The sequence below is a fragment of the Triticum dicoccoides genome, chromosome 7B (genome assembly GCF_002162155.2).
Source record: "Triticum dicoccoides isolate Atlit2015 ecotype Zavitan chromosome 7B, WEW_v2.0, whole genome shotgun sequence".
NCBI lineage: Eukaryota > Viridiplantae > Streptophyta > Magnoliopsida > Poales > Poaceae > Triticum > Triticum dicoccoides.
The window spans coordinates 291,779,472-291,805,613 of record NC_041393.1 but is presented as its reverse complement, the minus strand read 5'-3'; positions in this window follow the sequence as shown (position 1 = coordinate 291,805,613).

Below are 26,142 nucleotides of genomic sequence, written 5' to 3'. Positions count from 1 at the left end.
TTAATAGAAATAGTTTATTTAGGAAGTGCTTAATAGAACTAGTTGAATTAGTAAGAAAATTAATTATTTTTATTTATAGTAAGTGCTTAGTTGAACTAGTTGAATTAATAGAACTAGTTTATTTTTAGTAAGAAGATTTAAGTATATGAGATTTGATGATCTAATTAAAATTTTAATATAGAACTAGTTTATTTTTAGTAAGTAAGTTAATAGAACTAGTTTATTTTTAGTAAGTGCTTAGTTGAACTAGTTGAATTAATAGAACTAGTTGAATTTATGTCATTATCACTTTTTCATCAAAGAATGCTATATGAGATTTGATGATCTAACTAAAATTTTACTCGGTGGAATATGCAGGCTTTGTAGAGTCGTGTCTCCTTAGAGTGATCGTCATCCGAGCTACCTCTACTTCCTCTACACCCAAATCGGTGAGCTAAAAGTCCACCTCCTCCTTCTCCACTCGTCAGTGTTGAATAGAGTAGAACTATGGTATTTAGTTATGCTTCTTAACCAAATGAAATGTTCGGGTTATAACATATATTGAAATGTTTTTTGTGAATATGGAACCATTGAAATGCAATGTGCACCAGTTTATGCTCATGTTCAAAGTGTTGATTCATTTCCGAGTAGCCTATGTTTTGCCGCAGTGTTGATTCATTTCCATTCCGAGAAATTTCAGGCGCTCGATATGTCCTATTTTACCAAAGGTCATGCCGGATTTTTCCGTGAATTTAAGCATGACTTGTGCTAGAATATGTAGGAAATATCGAGTGCCCGGATTTGCTAGAAAGAGAATTAAACGACATTTGAATTGACTTTAAGTCTGTCGGGGGTCCATACATGACAGTCAAAAAATCAGTGAGGGAGAGTCTCCACCATATATGAGAGAAGACGAATGCCGACTATTGTCGTGGGGGTCGCTTTTCCTTCTTCTCCTTGTGCTAGACCTTTGTATTGCACTAGCGACCCGACGGTCGAAAAATTAGTGAGGGAGTGCCCACCATATATGAGAGAACAACAATGCCGACTATTGTCGTGGGGGTCGCTTCTCCCTCTTCTCTTTGTGCTAGACATTTTTTATGCACTAGGGGAAGAAGGAGTAGCGACCATCACCGATGGTCGCAATATCAGAGAGGGAGTGCCCACCATATACGTGAGATGAGAGTTTAGGAAGGAAGACTCGACAGACTGAAAGTCAACCCATTGCATATTGAGTAATAGTGATCTGTGCGTTGAGTAATAGTGATCTGTGTGTAAAGTGCTTCATAGAACTGGTTTATTTATAGTAAGTGGTTAATATATTTTGCTTATATTTTTTTATTTATAGGAAATGTCTGACGATGAAAGGGAATTCGGTATGCGCGAATACTGCGAAGACGAGCATGGCATGTGCGACAGGCCTCACCTAGTTGATGATAGGCGCTTCAACATCATGCTGGATGAGACCTTCGAAGTGGATATCGTAAGTCACAACGACAAGTCCTTTTTCGTAATTAAGCATGGCTTCTGCTTCTTTTGCTTCAACTTATAATTTTATTTTTTTACAATTCTACTAGCGTATCCCCTGCCATGCAAGAATGTATGTCTTGGATAAGATTGGTTTCAGTACTATGGAAAGTATGGAGGTAAAGAGAGTTCACTTGAGGACCGAGCATGGTTATACTTTTGCCGTAAAATTATACAATACAGAGAACTACTCCCATTTTGAATGCAAAAATTGGAGAACACGATGGAAGGCATATGCATTTGAGCCTAATATGCTTATCACCTTTGATATTCGTCTGGAAGATGAAATTGAAGGTAATATCGACATCTGGGTCGATGTGTAGACGCCTCCAGTTCTACCATTATGTGAGTTTCTCAACCATATTATTAAGTAATTTATATTGTTTATTTAAAAATAGTTGACAACTAATTTCTATTGACAACTTATTTCCATTCAGGCAAACTTGTCCGAGGTAGACATCACCTACTACTATCCCGGGGCTGAAATAAACTGCAGGAGATAAGTTGTTATGTTTCATGGCTTGAGGATCTTGGTACTATCAAGAAAGGTTATTTTCCTGGACTTTGAGATATTAGTACTCAAAACGTGCGACCACTAGTGTGCGCATTGAACTACGGTCACATCTATTTAGGAAGGATGGTAAGATTTTTACTGTTTGTCCTTGGTGCATCTTTTGCATACATAATTATTAAGCTAAACTTTATTTCTAAGTATGTTACTACGATTTTCTTCAACAGGGACTCCCGATGAGTGTTGTGCCTCGTTGGATCGAGTCTAAAGGTCGCATGACAATGGTTAGCTTACGGCCAAGATATCATGCATTGTACATGAGTGCATTCATCATTTCTCGAAGCGAGCAACTCTTGATAGTCAAAGACTGGAGCAAAATTGTGAAGGATCGCAGTAGAGAAGTACTAGGGGGAAATCAGAAGCACAGCCCACAATTAGGAGACAGTTTCATCTGCATTCTCCAATATGATGAAGCAGGAGTGCTACACATGTTTTATGCTATTTTACCTGAGAGAGAGCAGTAGGAGTAGGTCCTAGGTATTAAGAACAATTAGTTAGTGTTGATTATATATGACTATGATGATGATGAGAAGTTTTCATTATGTGCTACAATGTGTAAGAGTTGATGGTGATGCTGAGGAGGAGGAGGAGAAGGAGGAGGAGTGACTATGAGTACTATGATGATGATGATGATGATGATGATGATGATGATGATGATGATGAGGATGAGGATGAGGATGATGATGAGGAGGAGGACTTGTTATTATAACTAGTGACCAAGTTGTTATATGATGTCTCATGGACACAAATGATGATGAGGAGGAGTTGTTACATGACAATGATGTAGACGATAAGTTGTTAATGATATTATGATGATGATGATGAGGATGATGAGGATGAGGATGATGATGATGATGATGATGATGATGATGATGATGATGATGATGATGATGATGATGAGTTATTATGTCATTGGGTGAAAGAACCGTGGCTCACTCTGTTGTAAAAATAATCTCTAAATTGCTACTATATGAAAACTTGTATAATGGCATATGAATACGACATAAAAAAGAAATATGTAATAATAGTAGTAGCGCGTGTAGAGCAGCGCGCTCCTAGTAACTACCAGTAGAGCTCTCTACCAAAAGCGCTACTTCTAAGCAGATATAGCAGCTGCACGGGCAAACACACACTACTGATACACTTTAGCTATAGCGTTGTATCATTAGCGCGCCACTCCGCGCTAGTGCTTTACCTAAAACTGGCGCTACTGCTAGGCTTTTCCCTAGTAGCATTACTCTTCTTACTCTTGTACTCATAAGTTAGCCACCATACAATGCTTAGTGCTTGCTGCAACCTCACCACTTAACCACTGCATACCCATTAAGCTTTGCTAGTCTTTATACCCATGGTAATGGGATTGGTGAGTCCTCGTGGCTCACATATTACTACAACAACAGTTGCAGGTACAGGTAAATCCATGCTTTGATGTGAGAGCGATTCTTGCTTGTTTTGGAGTTCTTCTGCTTCTTCTTCTTCCCTCAAGGGATAGGTTCTGGGTCGAGAGCCTGGGATTAGCAGGGTGGATGTTGTTCTTGTTTGTTTAATTCCATCCGTAGTCGAATCCTGCTCTTCTACATGCTGATTGATATGTATTGATGAACTGTTATATTCATGTTGTAGCTTGTGGCGAGTGTAAGCCTTTATCTTGTATTCTCATATATTCAGTACATGGTATGTTGTAATGATATCCACCTTGCTATGCGCTTGAAATGCGATTGTGCCCCAATCATGAATTCATCACATGATTGGGATAGAATCGCATCTTGGGCGTTACAAGTTGGTATCAGAGCCTTACCGACCACAGGATCCCCCTTGATTGATCGAACCGTTGTCGTTGTCGAGTCTTGAAAAAAACTATTTTGATTCTAGTTATATCGGAGAGTAGGAATTCTTTTTACACCTCATCCCCTTCGTCGCTCTTGTGAGGACTCATGACGTAGGTGTTTTGGTTCTATTACTCTCCTTTTTCACTCAATTTTTTTAGGATCAAGCGGGTATTGTTGGAATCCGACGATATCATTGTGATGGGAATTCTGTCTTGGTGCCTCCTGACATTTAGGGGTTGTGGCAGTGTCCCGGGGAGTTGAGCTCCAAGGTGTTTTCGTCATAGTGCTTATCATTTCAGTTCCGGAATACTAGAGGATGCTGACATCAAAAGCGCTTCTATGCTACTAGTGGTGAGAGTAGTTTGGCGTCACCCAGTACTGGGGAGAGCAATCAGATGTATTGCCACAGCTAGTATAGCGGATGTTTTTTGAAGGTCTGAGATACACGATTTCTAAGGTTTTCTTCGTTATGTGTTGACAGATGGATATAGTTGGAGTGTATGATTTGTTAGTTGTGTGAGATATTTGTGCCTCCCTGTATCCCCAACACTAGATTGCATAACCAGAAAGTTTCCGGAGTTCTTAGGTGGGAATTCAAGTAGTTACCAAAGATCATCCTTCCAATAAATATATGAGGGTTATGTATTTGTTTCGGCTTATTCGGCATGCCAAATCCGTTGTTTCGTTTTGTGTCGTGGTATTCGAGTTGCTTTGAAGTCAAGTTTTGACTCCATACCTTTTCTAAGTGGTGTTCTCATATTTCTATGGGAGTGCTGATCCTTCTTGATCTTCAAGTTTATCATGCCATTATTTTTCTTCCAACCAGTGCGCTTCTCTTCAAGATGGTCCTATCATTTTCCCCATTTGTAAGATCAATTCTCAGTTTTCTCAATGTTGTCCATTTCATCCGTCCCAAGTTGCCTTTGTTTTCTCACCTTCCCACCCTTTTCAAGGACTCAGATTACATAATCCAGTATTCATTTTATTGATGTGAAGTCTCTTCATTCTTTTCCTTCAATGTTCTTATCCGGTGATTTCACGTGAAGATGCTCAGAAGCTACAAGTTCATCATTCTTTCGTTCTTGTTATCTTCTCCGGTGGATTCAATTCAAGCTTTTGGTGTTGAGCATATCTATTTCATTGTCAATGTTTTTCCAAGCTGGTGCATCTCTTAATCGTTTCCCTCTTGCTATTCAATTTTTCCCGAGTGCTAATTCTTTTCAAAGTTTGGTGTAAGAATGAATTATCATCAGTCATATGCCTTCTTCAAGATTGCTTCCAAATTATTTTCATTGTTGGTTCAACATTTCTATTCTTCATTGTTCCGGAGTGTCTCAACAATTCATGGTGGTGTTTCCCAACGTCATTCTCAGCTTTTGAAGACTGAAGAAGAATTTCTCTAAATCTTGGTCCGTTTTCTTGAAAATTCATGGTTCTAGCTTCATGCCATCCTCATAATTGTTTTTGACTGTGAGAATTATTTTCACCCATCTGACGCATTTCAGGAGGTGTTTTTCTTTCTCGATCATACGAAGGCCATCATTTCTGAATAATACTCATTCTCAGCTTTCAGCTCTCATTCTCCAAATCTTACCGATGCATCGTTAAAGTATTCTCTAGTCAGCTTGTCATCTCTTCATTCTCTTGTATCTAAATTCACTCAAGTATCTTCGTTTGTTTACTAATTCTTCCCAGTGATTCATTATTTTCTTCGTTCGTTTTCAATCCTTACGATGGTTTGTTTAAGATTCCTCTTTGATTGGTATCGTATCAATTGATTTGTTCTCTCATAATCCTACCAGTGGTTCATTCAAAATTCATCTTCCTTTGTTATCATATTAACTCATTTGTTCCTTCCAAGCCCTACCGTCGATTCATTGAAGACCACCCCAAGTTTGTGCTAAATCAATCCTTTTTCAATGAGAATAAGTAGATGCAAAATTCGTTTGTCATCAATTTAAATTGGTGATGGATACGCATAACATAATTCTTATTCTTGTTTCATCAAGTGATTAATCCCTTCCTTGGGAGTTTGTTCATGATGAAGTAATTCTCAGTTTCAAGTGATTCTTCTTTCTTTCCGGAGTTGCGATGCTTCACGATTATATCGTCACGAAGCTCCATCTAATCATTGCAAGGCTTCTTCTTGCCCTTTTCAACTTTTCTTTCATTTTGATCATCTTGTTATCTATCCAGAGTTCTTCGAAAGTTTCAATATGGTGGTTCATCGAGTCCTTCATTCTCGAATTGGTCTTCAAGATTTCTTGAAGTTAAGATCAGCCAAGCTATACTCTGAAATAAACATGGTGTTCAACACATGTTTTGTTTTGAGGAGTTCAAGCATACTTCATCTTCCATTCAGATGTGCAAATCTTTTCTACCTTGTCCTTGAGGTGGTGCTTCTCATCTTTCATTCCTCTCAACCAATCAATTGTTTCCTTTAGTGGTCGGTCGTCACCTCATAATTTTGAGATGTTTACCGTAAGCCCACAACAAGCTTGTTCCTTTTATTGTTGATTTTCCAACAACTCCGTTCAACCTTCTTTGCAAGCATGCTTTCCAAGTTCATTTGTGGCAGAAGTTGGAATTTTATTCTCCATTCTTTTCTTTCGAATGATTCAAATTCTATTCTTTCGTCCCGAAAGCATTGTGTGTTGCTCTCTTCGACCCATCATCTCGTTTGTGAAATATCATGTTCTTTTCCTTGCTTATCCATTTAGCAGGAGTGTTGTGTCCTCTGTTCAAGTTCTTTCCATCTTATCAAGTGTTGTCTCTATTTTAAACCGGAGTGTTGCCCACATTATTTTGTATCCCTTGATTCTCTTTTAATCTGGAGTGTTTTCTATTTTGTGCATCTTTGTTGTATTCTTCCTTTCATCAAGTTGTTGAAACTCTCAAGGTTCTTTGGTTTCACTCCTTTGTCAAGAAGCAACTTAGTACTACCTCTTCCCTCCGTTTTCATCCCGAGATCTTAGGGCGAGATCTCTTATAAGTGAGGGAGAGTTGTGACAGCCCGAGAACGACACTCCAGATGCCTTCCATGTTCTTCATGTTAGCTGTGTTATTTATTTGTTTGTTGCATTCATCATGTCATCGTGCGCATTGCATCCGCATGTTTTCTTAAAACTTGCATCCGCTCGTAGCTGTCGCTTCTTCCTTGTCTCTGTTGACCTCCTCTCAGGTCAATTGGACCGCTCTCTTCTCTCTCTTCTCTAAGCCCATCAAACTCCGCTCTCTTTCGTCAAACCCCTCATGCGCATCCAAAAGTTGTCCAGAACCCAACCCAGGCAGTCATGGTCGATGTGTCCGGATCATCCCCGAACATCCCAAAATATCTTCAGTTTCTTATTTGGACTCCCCTAAACTATTTATCCTGTGTCGTACGATTAGGATCGGAGGGACCAATAGCCCCTACGCAAACACCCACCTGCTACATAAACAGACCAAACCCTAAAATCTAGCAGAGATGTCCCATCCATCCCATCACCGCGCCGCCATCGTGTCTTCTCCCACCTCGGGATCCACGAGCGCCCAATCCCCTCGCAGCCTCCACCTTCTCCTTGTTTTCCCTCATGTCCAACCACCATAGCCGCCCAAATCCTGCAGGAGCCTGAGCTCCTCTTCCCATCGTGCCTCTCCTGCAGCCGCGAGCGCCCGAGGCTCCAGCCGCCCGAGCATCGGCCAGCTCGCTGGAGCAGGAGCACCAGCACCCAGCCGCCTCGAGTCCCTGACACCGACGAGCCATCACCTCCTGCCGACGCCTCCACCACCAGATCCAGTCGGCCTCCGCCGCCCTTGCCTGTTCCCGGCTGGATCCCACCGGCAGGGCCCCGCCCCGCCACCGGCGCCCCAAATTTCGCCTCTGTTGTTGTTCCCGTTCCATCACGCATGGGCCTCGTCTGCTTCCCGCGTCGCCCAAGGGCCCGTCCTCGCCACCCTCCAGTGACCTCAACCGTGCTTCCTCTGCTGCGTCCTCAAACGATCCTGCTCCTCCCGCGTTGACCAGCCGTTGCTGCTTCCCGATCCAGTGCTTGGGTTGGCCTAGTCTCGTGCCTCATCGCGCCTCGCCCGCAGCCCAGCAAGGCGCCGCAGCCCAGCCTCTCCACCAGCCGGCCTAATGGCCCATGGTGAGCCGCCACGGATCCAGTGCCTAGCCTAATGCATCCCAGTTCCTGTTTTTTCAGTTCTGTGAATTTAGCTATTTATCCTGAGGTTGCAGTTTTACAGAAAAGCGCACATTGTTCATGCATATAATAACTCAACAACCATGCATCGGACTAAAATGATTTAAATATGTAAAATGCTTAAAATTTCATCTAGTTTAACAATACGCCACTTTCATCAATGTTTAGAATGTTTAAAATTGCTGTTTGCATTTATTTGCACAAATGATATGCTAAATGGTTTATTCCATAGCTAATCAACCGTAGCTCCGAATTAAATAAATTATATATGTAATTGGGCTAGAAAAATGCATAGATTAACATGGTGCACTTTATTTTGATATTTTAGAACATTAAAATATGGTTTATTGCAGAACAATGCCAAATTCAAAATATGCACATGCAAATTTTTTGGAATTGTTGTTTATTGTTTCCGGCTTCATTTAAATTGCCTAGATAGGTACATTAATTACGCTTCACCTCTTGCCATGTTAACCAACATTTTATTTTGACAAGTAGCATAAAAGAGAGTGAACTACGTAATTGAATGTGGTGTTTCATCAAGATGCAACTTGTTGCATATTGAGCTCCACTTAATTTGAAGTATTGTTTGTTGCACTTTGCCATGCCATGCCTCATTAAAATGGACATGCATACTTGATTGTGCATCATGCCATGTTTATGTGATGGTAGTTTACCAAGTTGTTTTTCTTCTTTCCGGTTGTGCTTCTTCTCAATAGTTCCAGTTGCGTTGCGATTTTGAGGATCTGTTTGACTACGTTGGTTCGTCTACTTCATGGATTCGGTCTTCTTCCTAGCGGGATTTCAGGCAAGATGACCATTACCTTGGATATCACTACTATCTTTGCTTTGCTAGTTGTCTCGATGCTACTGCTATGTGTCACACCCTAGCTAGTTCATGCACTAGAGTGCTTGCATCATGTTTATCATTCATCAGAAACTTGAAATGGGGATGACAGAACCCCCAGCACCCCCTGAAACCAACTAGGGTTTACTAAAAATATTTTCAATGAATCTGAATTGCCCTTCTAAAATGTTCATCATCTCTGCCTTGGTCTTAAACCACTGCCAAAAATGGTGCACAAATTTCTAGGTCATCCTAAGGCCACTCGATTAAATCATTAGTTATTTGAATTTGGGTATTTAAATAATATAAAATATTTCAAATGCTCAAATAATCCCAAAATAAAATGTTCCATGTTGGATATATTCTAAACAGTGGCCATGTGGAGTTTGGTGATTTTTGAAGAAGTTTAAGTATTTTTAGAAAAGCAACAAACTTGCAGAAATAAAACAAAACAGAAATAAATGGAAAACCCCACTTACCTGGCCGAACCCACCACCCAACCCACCTGGCGGCCCAGCACTGTGCTCGCCCAGCTGCTTCGTCCCCGCCAGGCAGGCAGGGAGGTGACGCCGACGAGCGCGAGCTCGCCACCGCGCCACCTGCTTGCCGCTTCGCCGCTGGATGAGATGGACGACCTCCACGTCGCCCCCTCGACCTCCTTGACACGTCCATTCGCCCCCATCGCCTCTCCCTCGCTTCCCTCCGCCATGGACAACGCAGCTGCTGCGACCTCGTCATCGTAGACGTAGCCACCGCCATCCTTGTGCCGTCTGACCATGTCCAGCAGCTCCACCGTCATCTTCTCCATCGAGCAGGCCGAGCCCCAAGCGCTCGCGTACCCTGAAGCCACCGCATCGACCTCGCCCGGCTCCGCCATCGCCGAAGATCCCCTTCCCCGTCACCGTCACAGCAAATTCGTCCCCGACCGTGCCGCCTAGCTCATCATCTTCGTCGTGAGCTTCTGCCCCTTCCCCTCCCTCTCGTTCTTGCTGCCGCCCCCTGCTTCGACTACAACAAGCAGGACTACACGCGCCGCCGCCTGAGCTCGACGCCGACGATGCTCCGGCCAGCTAACAGCCATGCCACCATGTCAAACGAGTTCACCTCGTCACGTAGGCCACGTAGGAGCTGGCCTTGAGCCTCCAAGAGCACCACAACGACGAGTTCGACATCACCCAAACTCTGGCAGCCACACAGCTCATCACCGGCGACGTTTCCGGTGACCTGGAGCTCCAACTCCACCACCACTCGACGCGGCTCACTCCCAGCTACCTGCAGATGGTCTCCGCCGTCCATTTGGTCGCCGGAGGGCAAACCCCGCAGCCTTCACCGCGTCTGGACATCGCCGACGGCTAAACACTAGCGAGGTAGCGTGGTTTGACCACGTGTTTGACTCCCCTGAGTCACTGACAGGTGGGCCCCCCCGTCTGGTCAAACCTGGATTAGTTTAAATCTAATCCTAATTAACCTAATTATCTAACAGAGACACTGACCAGTGGGTCCCACTGGTCAGGTTTGACCTCGGCGCCCCTATTGACCTGCTGATGCAGTAAGTCCTTTTTCTGGATTTATTCTTATTCAGGAAATTCCAAAAAATTGTGCAAACTTCAAAAAATCATAGAAATTAATCTGTAACTCCAGATGCAAAGTGTTATATATGAAAAATGATCAGAAAAATCCAATATATCCATATGTACTGGTTTCATGCATGTTTGAACAAGTTAACTTGCTGTTTAGCGTAAAACATGATAAGGCACTATTTAAGATCATATATGGGTTTGTAATTTGAATCTTTTGTTCAAATTGGCTCAAACCCATCTGGTCATAGTTGCATTAGCCCAATACACTCATTTTGCCATGTCTCATGCATGCATCATATTGTTGCACATTGTTTGGTGTTAACTGTATATCGGTGCTCTCTGCGGCAGGTTCTGCCCCGGAAGAGTATCGCGAGTATCCAAACGAGGAGCAATTTCAAACGACGGACCCACAAGGCAAGAAACCAACCATTTGATCATATCGATACAAACCCATGTTCTCGCTTCTGCTCTCTTTTACTGCATTTAAGACAACGTGATTCAAACTGCTGTGTGCTATGGTAGCTGAACCCATTTCTTCTGCATGACCTGTGATTGCCACAGTAACTAGATGAAACCCACTAGCATGTGTAGGAGTTGATTGAGCCATGTGTATGTGTTTCCTACCTTGCTATGCCTGCTATGCTTAGAGTTGTGTCAGGTCTGGTTCATCTGGGTGATGGGCTAGAGTGAAATGATCATGTCAGTAATGAGAGTGGTGTGTTGAACACGATTTTGTAAAGGTATAGATGAGAGGCCATGTAGGAGTACATGGTGGGTTGTTTCATTGGAACCGTCCTTAAGCACTGAGATCTGTATGTGTGATTTAAGAATCAGCTACTACCATACATTGGGATCCTTAATTGACTCGCTCGACTTCTTATCCACCCTAGTCCTCTGTCCAGGAGTTGCAAGTAGTTTCTGGTGTTTGTAGCCTACTGGAGGCCGTGGGCATCGCTGACCCTCGGGATGGGCTGTGATGCGGTAGGTACGTGGCCGGGTATGTCGGGCACCCGTTAGGTGTCTCGGAACCCTGTACACATCGTTCGGGGTCGTATGTGGAAACCTCAGCCGGACTCCCTGCGGATGGAACCTGAATAGGCGATAAACCTAGACTAGAGACTTAGGTGCTTAGGTAGGTCGTGGTCTACACCCACGTCGGCTTATGCTTGAAGTCTGTCGAGCACATGTCATGTGCAGACGCTAAGTGGTGGAAACATGTATGAAGAAGTACACCCCTGCAGGGTTAACATCATCTATTCGAATAGTCGCATCCGCGGTAAAGGACTACTTGGTTACCTATATAGTTCATAGACAAGTAAATGGATACTACTAAAAGCCTCAAGATAAGCATGAGTGCCGAGGATGGCTCTTCTGTAGGATGACGGAGGTGGATCCCCGGTAGTGTATTGAAGCGGTGTGTAGTGGACTCGAGTGCGCAAAACAATTACAAGTTGGTGTCTCATAAGATAGATTAGCCAAGAGTCAAAGCTGGCTTGCTGCAATAACCCCACCATCTCTTCTTGATAATGTGCATGTATGTAGGATCTGATGTAAGTCTTGCTGAGTACCTTTGTACTCATGTTTACTCAATTTACGTTTTACAGAAGACGATGCAACCCCTTCTGATGGGTTCTTCATAGACGTTGATGTCGACGAGTAGGCTGGAGCCCAGGTGGTGATCCTGAGCACACGATGGACCGTGTAGGATAGCCAGGCTTCCTCAAGCCTCTTTTATTTTCTAGTTGTCTGTACTCAGACATGTTACTTCCGCTGTTGGCTTGTATGTTTGTATGACTTGGATGTTGGGTCGTGTGACCCGTACTTGTGTGTATGATATGTATGGCTCTCTGAGCCTTTAAATAAAGTACTTGAGTTGTAGAGTCATGTTATGATGCCATGTTGTATTTGCACATATTGAGCATATTGTGTGTATGATTGAAATGCTTGGTACGTGTGGGATCTGACTATCTAGTTGTTTATCTCTGGTAGCCTCTCTTACCGGGAAATGTATCCTAGTGCTTCCACTGAGCCTTGTTAGCTTGCTACTGCTCCGGAACACTTAGGCTGGTCGGCATGTGTCCTTCTTCATTCCTGTGTCTGTCCCTACGGGAAATGTCACGCGATGACTACCGTAGTCCTGCTAGCCCAGTTACTACAGCCCGGATTCACTCGTTGATGACCGACACCTTCGTTGCTGGGTCACGTATGCCTGTTGATACGTCTCCAACGTATCTATAATTTTTGATTGTTCCATGCTATTATATTACCTATTTTGGATGTTTATGGGCTTTACTTTACACTTTTATATCATTTTTGGGACTAACCTACTAACCGGAGGCCCAACCCGTATTGCTGTTTTTTTGCCTATTTCAGTGTTTCGAAGAAAAGGAATATCAAACGAAGTCCAAACGGAATGAAACCTTCGGGAGCGATCTTTTTGGAACAAATGTGATCTAGAGGACTTGGAGTGCAAGTCAAGAAACAATCGCGGAGGCCACAAGGGTGGAGGGCGCCCCCTACTGGGCGCGCCCCCCTATCTCGTGGGCCCCTCAGGCATCCACCGACCTACTTCTTCCTCCTATATATACCCACGTACCCCGAGAACATCAGAAGCGACCACGAAAAACTATTTCCACCACCATAACTTTCTGTATCTGCGAGATCCCATCTTGGAGCCTTCGTGGGCGCTCCGCCGGAGGGGGAATCAATCACGGAGGGCCTCTACATCATCTCCAAGGCCTCTCCGATGAGTTGTGAGTAGTTTACCACATACCTTCGGGTCCATAGTTATTAGCTAGATGGCTTCTTCTCTCTCTTTGAATCTCAATACCAAGTTCTCCTTGATCTTCTTGGAGATCTATTCGATGTAACTCTGTTTGCGGTGTGTTTGTCGAGATCCGATGAATTGTGGGTTTTATGATCAAGTTTATCTATGAGAAATATTTGAATCTCCTCTGAATTCTTTTATGTGGGATTAAGTTATCTTTGCAAGTCTCTTCGAATTATCAGTTTGCTTTGGCCTACTAGATTGATCTTTCTTGCAATGGGAGAAGAGCTTAGCTTTGGGTTCAATCTTGTGGTGTCCTTTCCCAGTGACAGCAGGGGCAACAAGGCACATATTGTATGGTCAGGATAAAAAGATGGGGTTTATATCATATTGCATGAGTTTATCCCTCTACATCATGTCATCTTTCTTAATGTGTTACTGTGTTCTTTATGAACTTAATACTCTAGATGCATGCTGGATAGCGGTCGATGTGTGGAGTAATAGTAGTAGATGCAGGCAGGAGTCGGTCTACTTGTCACGGACGTGATGCCTATATACATGATCATGCCTAGATAATCTCATAATTATTCGCTTTTCTATCAATTGCTCGACAGTAATTTGTTCACCCACCGTAATACTTATGCTATCTTGAGAGAACCCACTAGTGAAACCTATGGCCCCCGGGTCTATCTTTTATCATATAAGCTTTCAATCTACTTTTATTTGCATATTTACTTTTCCAATCTATATCATAAAATACTAAAAATATATTTACCTTATCATATTATCTCTATCAGATCTCACTTTTGCAAGTGGCCGTGAAGGGATTGACAACCCATTTATTGCGTTGGTTGCGAGTTCTTGTTTGTTTGTGTAGGTGCATGGGACTTTTGAGGAGCCTCCTACTGGATTGATACCTTGGTTCTCAAAAACTGAGGGAAATACTTACGCTACTATTGCTGCATCACCCTTTCTGTCGTGGATTTGTCACGGCAGATGTCCTAGTGTAAGGACTTAGTCGCGAGGCCAACACATCTATGTGGTAGCTTGAGAGGGGTTGAGCGGAATCGAAAGACGCAACACAAGACAGGGATTTAGACAGTTCGGGCCCCGGGAAACATCATCCGGTAACAACCCTACATGCTGTTTGAGGCTAGGTCTCATTATCATCATGAGGGAGTCGTCGTAAACCGGCTATCCTCTTTGTGTCTAGCCCTAAGATTGTTTCTTCTTGCTTGTAGCTTTGTCGCTTCTAACTCGTCCCTCTTTGGGGAGCCCTGCCCCTCCTTATATATGTTGAAGGAGCGGTTTACATGTGGAGTCCTATTAGGATTAGGACTAGTCTATCTCTAATACAAACCGGATACAAGTGTTGGTCTTAACTCCTTGTAAGGAAAATATTCCTTTCCTCTTGAACCGGCCCACAATGGTTGAACCGGCCTTCATGAACCGCCAGACAGGCCGCCGGGTCTTGTTGCTCCTCTGGCCCGCCTGCTGGATTATCAATGAACTGTAAACCGTCTGGTCTGTGCAGGTCGCCGGTGAATCGCCAAGTCCGGCCGGATTATCCTTCCGGCCGGTTTACACCGCGGGGTATATCCCCGACATTAGCCCCCGTTTAATTTGGATTCATCCATGTTAAACTGATCTGCAACACAAACACAAGAACAAATTCGTCGGGTTGTGCTCCGGTTTAAATACTCTTGTAAACCGGCACTTGATCATCCTTAAATCCTTGTCACCTCCTTCTAGAAAATCCGGGTTAATAACCAGTTTCATACTCAAATTGCTGATGTTGGCTTCTTATAGAAAAAATAATGTGAAAAATAATCCACTTGAATCGGCTTCCAAGGCGCCAGTTTTAAGAAATATTGGTCTTGACATACTCATCTGATATTCAGCCGGTTTGAAGATGTAAAATTTGCCGGATTAATATTACCAAAATTGCCGGATTGTAAATATGGATGGCACCAAGTCATAATTGTCACCAACTCCAGGTCATAATTATTGCTCAAAACTGAGCATTTGAAGATTTTTTCTCCCTTATATCCATATTACCTGTAGCCCCCAAGTCTTGAATAGAACAAAGTGATGATTTGAGACTTGTTTTCATATAATTACTGCCACTTGGAAGAAATCCATGTTGTTCATCCCAGTCACTTAGTAAAACTGAACATTCCATATTATGTAGCCCCCAAGTGCCGGGTTGTTATGCTTGCAGCAACCTGGGACTTGTAATTTCCTGATGCTCATAAAAACTTCAACCAGTGTAGCCCCCAAGGGCCGGGTCATTATGCAATAATGAGCATGGACTATGATAGATACTTCAATGAAAATAACATCATATGATGTAACCCCCATCATGGGGCTTGAACTCACGTCCACAAGGTTAAGAGCCTTTTGCTTTACCAACTGAGCAGTGGACCCTTCAATATAATGAATAAAAAGCTTTGTACCTTGAATTGTTTAACAGGAGCAATTGGTAGCCCCCAAGGGCCGGCTCATTATAATGTGATGAGTCGGGTCTTCAATAAGATGAACAAAGAATGACTTTGCATTAGCCCCCAAGTGTCATGGTGCATGCTTGCAGCGACATGAGACTTGCATATTTGATGTAATCTCAACTTCAATAATGTAGCCCCCAAGTGCCGGGTTGTAAGCCTGCAGCAACTCAGGACTATTCCTTCAATTGTAGAATATATCCATTGATAACATAATATCCATTGCGCTAAAGCGACTTTGAAAACCTCAATCATAATATTAATAACCATAATAAAAATCCAGCCATGCTGGCTATTCAAGATAATATAATCCGATATGAAACCTTATTCATCCAATATCATAATGAAAATTCAACCAAGTTTGGCTATTTGAATAATATGACCCAATCATTTATAAGCGCATGATTCCAATGGCGCAATCCAAATATATACTGGCGACATATAGTCCAAAGCCAGGCCGGTTTAATAAACACCGGATAATTTATAATCATGCTTTATTCAACCTGTTTCTGCATACAACAAGTTTAAAGTGTCCTGTCGGCTTACCGCCGGACGGGTCATGATGCCCAACATATAACCCGGGTTTATAACCAAGGCTGCACTTAAGAATTAATTAAATATGAAATATATCATACTTGTAACATTGAATCACCTTGTTGGTTTACCAACTTTTTGTAGTAGAGGTAATAATCCAAATTTTGAGTACTGATAACTCCTTCCGTATTGTGTCGGTTTATGATAAACCGTATCGGGTTGTGATAAACACCGGTTTAACCATATATAATACTGGTGACTCGTAGTCAAACCAGACCGGGTTAATAATCGCCGGATCACAATTAGTCATGTACTGACAACTTGTAGTCGAAAGTCAAGCCGGGTTAATGAACACTGGTTTACTCCATAATAAGATGGTAACATAAAATCAAAAAATCAAACCGGGCAAATAATCTCCAGATTAAGAATTGACCGCGTTCCGTAAATTGACAGTCGAAACGGTCTGCGAATCTTGTCGGTTTAAGAACGCAACAAAGAAGAAATATTATTAAAGAAAATTTCAAGCAAAGGCAATAATAAAACCATTTGCAAAAATATGCTATACTGAGCTGATCAGATGGTATTACCATGGTCGGACAGGACCAAGCCCCCAATAGGAGTGACAATGATTCAAGTCAGCCAGGTCCCCAAATGATCCGTGGCATATATGCCAGATCAAGAGGCGTGGCAATGGTTCGGGTTCGACCAAGCCCCCAAGTGATTTTGTGGCCTTAGGCCGATCAAGAGGCGTGACTGGTTCAGACTTTACCATGTCCCCAAGTGATCTGGTGGCTGTCGCCTATCAAAAGGTGTCGCGTTGGTTCGGACACGACCAAGGCCCCAAGTGATATATAAAAAGCAAATTTCAAGGGGTAAACCGGAGGCTGCTTTAAGACAGAACCTCCGTGTAACCACGCATGATGTAAAAAAGAATAAAGACCCCGCTTTATGAAGCAGAAGCCCCCATGTGATCAATATGTTAGGCCAATAAGGCAGGATATCCATGTTTGAACCGCGCATCATGGCAGCAGGTCCTCTTCGGTAATTTTTAACCTTTTTGCAAGAGATAAATTCTTCTTGAACCGGGATCTTGAACCAGATATTGAGAGCTTCAAAGCTTTGTGGGAGACATCTTTCCCTTGAACCGGATTTTAAACCGGAATCTTCATTTTTAGCCGGAAATTTTCTGACAGCCTTTAAACTCGAACTTGCGAGAAGTTAATTCCTTTTTAAACCGGAAATTCTCAAACCAGATTTGAGAGCTTCAGAGCTTTGTGGGAGAACAAATTTCCCTTGAGCCGGATTATAAACCAGAAGCATCATTATGAGCCGGAATATTTCCGACGGCCTTTAAATTTTCATCAATATAACATTAGCCTCTGGGACCGGGTTATCTTTCCCTTCATCATAGCCCCCGAGTCTTAAGATAACTCAAGGAGTTGTCTTGAGATTCTTCGTACTTGACTGTGATATAAACTGGTATGTAGTTGAACAGTGGAACACTGGAATTTGTTGAAGCTCGGCAGGCTATCAATGACCCCGTATGATTTGCGTCTGTAATCCAGCCAGTGGGTCATCCTAGCTGGTTGCTGAAGTTAACCAAAACACAGTGGCGGCAGCTTGTGCGTCTGCCGTACTGAACCATTCTGTGTAGGTGGTAGCTGATAACATTACATCAGAATTGTTGGAATAGATTGAACCACAGTTGGGCGGCCTGTACATATCCATTGCGCAGCTTGCCTGAGCAGGTGTGACCCTGACATGCTGATGCAGATTGGTCCGTAAGGGTAGCAACTTAAGCTTGTCCATTGAACGGCACAACACGGATAAGCGTCCGTGCAGAATAATGTTGTCGCGAATTCCATATCCACGGCATAACATCACCTTGGAATAAATAATTGTCCTGATGTACTCAGATGACAGAAGATCTCATCATATCTGCTATGAACATGGAACAATTTGTCCTGTGTATAAAACAGAAAAAGCAGATAACTATTCTTAGAAGAATTAAAGTATAATGATGAAACAAATAGGGTGGATAGCACCTGGGGTTTTTGTCGGATGACCGTGGAATTGTCCGGTACACCCATTATTCAATTCATCTGCAACCAGACTCAACTCAGTCAACTCCAGATGTTCGGCGAGGCCAACTGGAGAATCCCTTTTAATGATGTCTTCGTCATTAACATAGTTGTTCCCAAAACTCTCGACTGCCTGGCTGTCCAAAGCAGAGGCGAGGCCGCTTGCCCGGGGCAACTCAACGCAGCCATGACAGAGGAGTGAGGCGTAGGCAGGCCACAGACGAACGCGGCAGCTGAAGCGGGACGCATCACGGCGGCGGCGTGAAGCCGCAGATGTGGCGGCTCCCGGGCGGTTGCTCGGGGTCAAGTGGAACGGCGACAGAGGGCCCTTCGGGCGGGGGTCGCACAGGAGACAGAGATGCAGTGGTGGTTTGACCAGTGGCTCTCCCCGATTACAGTTGGGACGAGCGTCCTTGGCGGGTTGCAGGCGCGACGGCGGGGTTACCTCGACGGCGGGTCAAGGCAGGCCCACAATGGTGGTTTTGACGGAGGTGACCCGGTGCAGAATCGGCTCGGCGGAGCTGATGTTTGACCCGCAATGGCGGGTGATTCACGGCCCCGGGCGGCTTCGACCGGTCTGACCACTGCGGTGGTGGCCGGTTTAGCGGTGGAGAAACACGGAAGCGAAACGACGGGACGGCGTCTGCGGCGAACAGCGATCCACACCGCCCATGGCGGCCGAGCGGGGACGCGACCGTGGCAAAGCGGCCCATGGACAACCCGGCAAAGAACGATGGCGGTTTAGTGCTGCGGCGTCGGGGTGATCCAGCAACGTGACGAGGCCGGTTTGAAGTGGCTAGGCCATTCAGGAACAGGGGAAACCCGAAGCGCAGGCGTGGTTTAGTGGAATCGGCTTGAGACGGGCCAAACTGCAGCCACGCGGAGATGCGCCAGCGGTTCACCAGCGAAGGATGGTCAGCCGTGAACCGGCGCTCGTGCAGCGGTGAACTGGACCAGGTCGTAGACAGCCGAAGGCAGGCCGGGTGCAGGACATGGAGCCGACCAGGCGCTCGTGGCAGAGCCGTCTGCGCGGCGGAGGAGAACCCGGGAGTGGCGGCGATGGAGGGCCCGGCGGGCGGGGGTCGGGCCGGGCGGCCACGGAGGCGAAGCCGCGGGCCAGAGCGCCGGGGTGCGGCGGGGAAGTGTGGGCGCGGTTCTGGGCGGCAGGGGCCTCGCCGGGCGCGGGAGCAGGTGGCCGGTCACGCAACTGGTGGCTTTGACGCAGCTATCGGTGAGGAGGCCCGCGACAGTAATGGAGGAGAGGGCCCTGGCAGCCACGGTGGTTTTGAGGCAGCAGAGGCGAAAGCCGCGGTGGGTTGGGCAAATCCATGGCGGCCCAGTGGCGATTCAGACAGAGGTGAGTGCGATTGGATCCGGTGTTGGGTTGGGGAAGCGCGGCTCCGGGTTGGTGATGGTGCGACTGAACCGGTGTGGGAGGCCAGTGCGCAGTCCGGCACGTTGGTGGTCGAGGGCGGAACGGACCGGAGCCGGCGAGGAGGAGGCAACCCGGCCGCGGGCGGAGGCAACCCTGGCGGGGACCCGGAGCTGGCCGGTAATGACTGCGCACGCGTAGATGAGCTGGGGTCGCGGGCGCATAGCAGAGCAGCGACGGCGCACCGGCCATAGCAGCACTGCCATAGCGGAGGCGAGACAGGCTGCGGACGGGGGGTGCTGGAGGCGCTCCTGCTCGTCTCAGCCACGGAAGCAGCAGGTGCTCAAGGCGAGGCCGAGGCGGAGACCGACTCCGTGGTCTTATCCACTTCCCGTCACATTTTTTTAACCTGCTGCTCCTCAAAAGTTGAGCCTTTTACCTGACCATTGAGCAGGCTTGTTGGATGATTTTAACCTTATTTTTCACACGGGACAAAGCGATGGTTGACTGGACACTTTCCATTGACCGCTCCTGATTACGATCCTTTCACTGTTTCATCTTTGATACGGCTTCAGCAATTTTTCCAAAACCTGTACTCGGACGGTGGAGGCGTCAGATCAACGTTGGGCGACTTTGCATCGGCGTAAAAACACACATCCCTAATTCTCATCTTAAATTTGGAATATGCCAGCTCCGGAACCATGATTCTGATCTCAAGCAACGGACTTTTGACCCTGCTGCAAGGCTGTCCCGTACCGGTTTATCATGTACGATTTGTTTCTCTGGCTCTTCTTCGTCTAGTCAATCGCGAGCTTCTTGAACCCTAAAAAATTTCCTCCAAGAACTCAACACCACCGTGCGCAGGCCCCACGGTGGGCGCCAACTGTCGTGGATTTGTCACGGCAGATGTCCTAGTGTAAGGACTTAGTCGCGAGGCCAACGCATCTATGTGGTAGCTTGAGAGGGGTTGAGCGGAATCGAGAGACGCAACACAAGACAGGGATTTAGACAGCTTCGGGCCCCGGGAAACATCATCCGGTAACAACCCTACATGCTGTTTGAGACTAAGTCTCATTATCATCACGAGGGAGTCGCCGTAAACCGACTATCCTCTTTGTGTCTAGCCCTAAGATTGTTTCTTCTTGCTTGTAGCTTTGTCGCTTCTAACTCGTCCCTCTTTGGGGAGCCCTGCCCCTCCTTATATATGTTGAAGGGGCGGTTTACATGTGGAGTCCTATTAGGATTAGGTCTAGTCTATCTCTAATACAAACCGGATACAAGTGTTGGTCTTAACTCCTTGTAAGGCAAATATTCCTTTCCTCTTGAACCGGCCCACAATGGTTGAACCGGCCTTCATGAACCGCCAGACAGGCCGCCGGGTCTTGTTGCTCCTCTGGCCCGCCTGCCGGATTACCAATGAACTGTAAACCGTCTGGTCTGTGCAGGTCGCCGGTGAATCGCCAAGTCCGGCCGGATTATCCTTCCGGCCGGTTTACACCGCGGGGTATATCCCCGACACTTTCCTCTTCAAGGAAACCGAATGCAAGCTCAAGACATAGCAAGAAGGATTTCTGGCGCCGTTGTCGGGGAGGTCTTCGCTCAAGTCAAAACATACCAAGTACCCATCATAAACTCATCTCTCTCGCACTTACATTATTTGCCATTTGCCTCTCATTTTCCTCTCCCCCACTTCACCTTTGCCATTTTATTCGCCCTCTCTTTCCCAATCTCCTCTCTCTCTTTCGTTTACCTCTTTGTTTGCTTGTGCGTTGGATTACTTGTCGCGATGGCGCAAGATAATACCAAATTGTATGACTTTTCCAATACCAATAATAATGATTCCCTTAGCACTCCGATTGCTCCTCTTAATGATGTTGAGTCTTGTGAAATCAATACTGCTTTGCTGAATCTTGTTATGAAAGATCAATTCGCTGGCCTTCCTAGTGAAGATGTTGCTACCCATCTAATCAACTTTGTTGATTTGTGTGAGATGCAAAAGAAGAAAGAGTCAGATAATGATATTGTTAAATTGAAGTTATTTCCGTTTTCACTTAGAGATCGTGCTAAAGTTTTCGTTTTCGTCTTTGCCTAAGAATAGTATTGATTCATGGAACAAGTGCAAAGATGCTTTTATCTCTAAGTATTTTCTTCCCGCTAAAATCATCTCTCTTAGGAATGATATTATGAATTTTAAACAACTTGATCATGAGCATGTTGCACAATCTTGGGAAAGAATGAAATTGATGATTCACAATTGCCCTACTCATAATTTGAATTTATGGATGATCATACAAAGATTTTATGCCGGATTGAATTTTGCTTCTAGAAATCTTTTAGATTCGGCCGCGAGAGGCACGTTTATGGAAATCACCTTAGGAGAAGCTACAAAACTCCTTGATAATATCATGGCTAATTATTCTCAATGGCACACCGAAAGATCTACTAGTAAAAAAGTGCATGCTATAGAAGAAATTAATGTTTTGAGTGGAAAGATGGATGAACTTATGAAATTGTTTGCTACTAAGAGCGCTCCTATTGATCCCAATGATATGCCTTTGTCTACTTTGATTGAGAATAATAATAAATCTATGGATGTGAATTTTGTTGGTAGGAATAATTTTGGTAACAATGCTTATAGAGGAAACTTTAATCCTAGACCGCTCCCTAGTAATTCCTCTAATAATTATGGAAATTCCTACAATAATTCTTATGGTAATTTTAATAAGATTCCCTCTGATTTTGAGAATAGTTTGAAAGAATTTATGATCTCTGAAAGAATTTTAATGCCTTGCTTGAATAAAAATTGCTCAAAGTTGATGATTTCGCTAGGAACATTGATAGACTCTCGCTTGATGTTGATTCTTTGAAACTTAGATCTACTCCTCATAAGCATGATATCAATGATTCTCTCAAAGCTATGAGAATTTCCATTGATGAGTGCAAAGAAAGAACCGCTAGATTGCGTGCTAAGAAAGATTGCTTTATAAAGGCGTGTTCTTCTAGTTTCCATGAAAATAATGATGAAGATATTAAAGTTATTGATGTGTCCCCTATTAGATCTTTGTTTTGCAATATGAATCTTAATAATGATGGGACTAGAGATGAGTCAACTTTAGTTAAAAGGCGTCCCAATGATTCAGAGTTTTTAGATCTTGATGCTAAATTTGGTAAAAGTGGGATTGGAGAGGTCAAGACTTTAAATAGCATTGAACCCACTATCTTGGATTTCAAGGAATTTAACTATGATAATTGTTCTTTAGAAGATTGTATTTCCTTGTTGCAATCCGTTGCGAATTCTCCTCATGCTTATAGTCAAAATAAAGCCTTTACCAAACATATTGTTGATGCCTTGATGCAATCTTTCGATGAAAAACTTAATTTGGAAGTTTCTATACCTAGAAAACTTTATGATGAGTGGGAACCTACTATAAAGATTAAAATTAAAGTTCATGAGTGTTATGCTTTATGTGATTTGGGTGCTAGTGTTTCCATGATTCCGAAAACTTTATGTGATATTCTAGGTTTCCATGATCTTGATGATTGCTCTTTAAATTTGCATCTTGCGGATTCCACCATTAAAAAGCCAATGGGAAGGATCAATGATGTTCTCATTGTTGCAAATAGGAATTTGGTGCCCGTAGATATTATCGTTCTTGATATAGATTGCAATCTTTCTTGTCCTATTATTCTTGGTAGACCTTTCCTTAGAACGATTGGTGCGATTATTGATATGAAGGAAGGGAATATTAGATTCCATTTCCATTAAGGAAAGGCATGGAGTACTTTCCAAGAAAGAAAGTTAAATTACCTTATGAATCTATCATGCGAGCTAGTTATGAATTGAGTGCCAAAGATGGCACTACATAGATCTATCCTCGCTTTTATGCCTAGCTAGGGGCGTTAAACGATAGCGCTAGTTGGGAGGCAACCCAATTTTATATTTGTTTTTTGTTTTTGTTTCTGTTTAGTAATAAATTTTGCATCTACCTTCTGTTTAGATGTGCTTTCATGTTTTATTTAGTGTTTGTGCCAAGTAGAACCTATAGGATAACCTATGGTGATAGTTAATTTGATTCTGCTGGAAAACAAAAACTTTGCGCGCATGAAAATAATTTTAGTAATTCACAGAAACGTGTTTTTGCGTTGATTCTTTTTGTGTAGATCAATAGACAAATTGCCCAGGACTTCCTATTTTGGTAGAAGTTTTATAGTTCCATAAGTATTCGAGAGTTACAGATTGCTACAGACTGTTCTGTTTTTGACAGATTCTATTTTTCGGTGTTGTTTGCTTATTTTGATGCATCTATGGCTAGTATGTAAGGATATGAACCATAGAAAAGTTTAAATACAGTAGGTTTAACACCAATATAAATAAAGAATGAGTTCGTTACAGTACCTTATGTGGTGGTTTTTCTTTCTTTCACTAACAGAGCTTACGAGATTTCCTGTTGAGTTTTGTGTTGTGAAGTTTTCAAATTTTGGGTAAAGATTTGATGGACTATGGAATAAGGAGTGGCAAGAGCCTAAGCTTGGGGATGCCCATGGCACCCCAAGGTATTCGAGAATAGCCAAAAGCCTAAGCTTGGGGATGCCCCCGGAAGGCATCCCCTCTTTCGTCTTCGTTTATCGGTAACTTTACTTTTAGCTATATTTTTATTCGCCACATGATATGTGTTTTGCTTGGAGCGTCCTGTATGATATTAGTCTTTGCTTTTTAGTTTACCGCAATCATCCTTGCTGTACACACCTTTTGGGAGAAGCCCACTTGATTAGATTTTATTAGAATACTCTATGTGCTTCACTTATATTTTTTTGAGCTAGAGAGTATTTGCTCTAGTACTTCACTTATATCTTTTAGAGCACGGCGGTGGCTTAATTTTGAAGAAATTGCTGATCTCTCATGCTTAACTTATATTATTTTGAGAGTCTTTTAGAACAGCATGGTATTTGCTATGGTTATGAATTTGGTCCTAGAATGATGAGCATCCAAGTTGGGTATAATAAAAACTATCATAGAAAGTGCATTAAACACTAGGATCAAATTGATGCTTGATAATTGTTTTGAGATATAAAGGTGGTAATATTAGAGTCATGCTAGTGGGTAATTATGAAATTGAGAAATACTTGTGTTCAAGTTGGCAAGTCCCGTAGCATGCACGTATGGTAAAAGTTGTGTGACAAATTTGTTGCGTGAGATGCTCTTTTGATTGTCTTCCTTATGAGTGGCAGTCGGGGACGAGTGATGGTCTTTTCCTACCAATCTATCCCTCTAGGGGCATGCGTAGTAGTACTTTGCTTCAAGGGCAAGTAGACTTTTGCAATAAGTATATGAGTTCTTTATGACTAATGTGAGTCCATGGATATACGCAGACTCACCCTTCCACTTTGCTAGCCTCTATTGTGACGCGCAACTTTCGCCGGTATCATGCACCCATTATTTACCTTCCTCAAAACAGCCACCATACCTACCTATTATGGCATTTCCATAGCCATTCCGAGATATATTGCCATGCAACTTTCCACCGTTCCGTTATTATGACACGCTCCATCATTGTCATATTGCTCTTTGCATGATCATGTAGTTGACATTGTATTTGTGGCAAGGCCACCCTCATAATTTTCATACATGTCACTCTTGATTCATTGCATATCCTGGTACACCGCCGGAGGCATTCATATTGAGACATATTTTGTTCTAAGTATTGAGTTGTAATTCTCGAGTTGTAAATTAATAAAAGTGTGATGATCTTCATTATTAGAGCATTGTCCCAAGTGAGGAAAGGATGATGAAGACTATGATTCCCCCACAAGTCGAGATGAGACTTCGGACTTAAAAAAAAGAGGCCAAAGATCCCACCAAATAAAAAAAAGAGAAATGCCAAATAAAAAAAGAGAAAGGCCAAATAAAAAAATAAAAAAATGTGAGAAAAAAGAGAAGGGACAATGCTACTATCTCTTTTCCACACTTGTGCTTTAAAATAACACCATGATCTTTATGATAGAGAGTCTCTTGTGTTGTCACTTTCATATACTAGTGGGAACTTTTCATTATAGAACTTGGCTTGTATATTCCAATGATGGGCTTCCTCAAAATGCCCTAGGTCTTCGTGAGCAAGCGAGTTGGATGCACACCCACTTAGTTTCTTTTGTTGAGCTTTCATACATTTATAGCTCTAGTGCATCCGTTGCATGGCAATCCCTACTCACTCACATTGATATCTATTGATGAGCATCTCCATAGCCCGTTGATACGCCTAGTTGATGTGAGACTATCTTCTCCCTTTTTATCCTCACAACCACCACCATATGCTACCATAGTGCTATGTCCATGGCTTGCGCTCATGTATTGCGTAAGAGTTGAGAAAGCTGA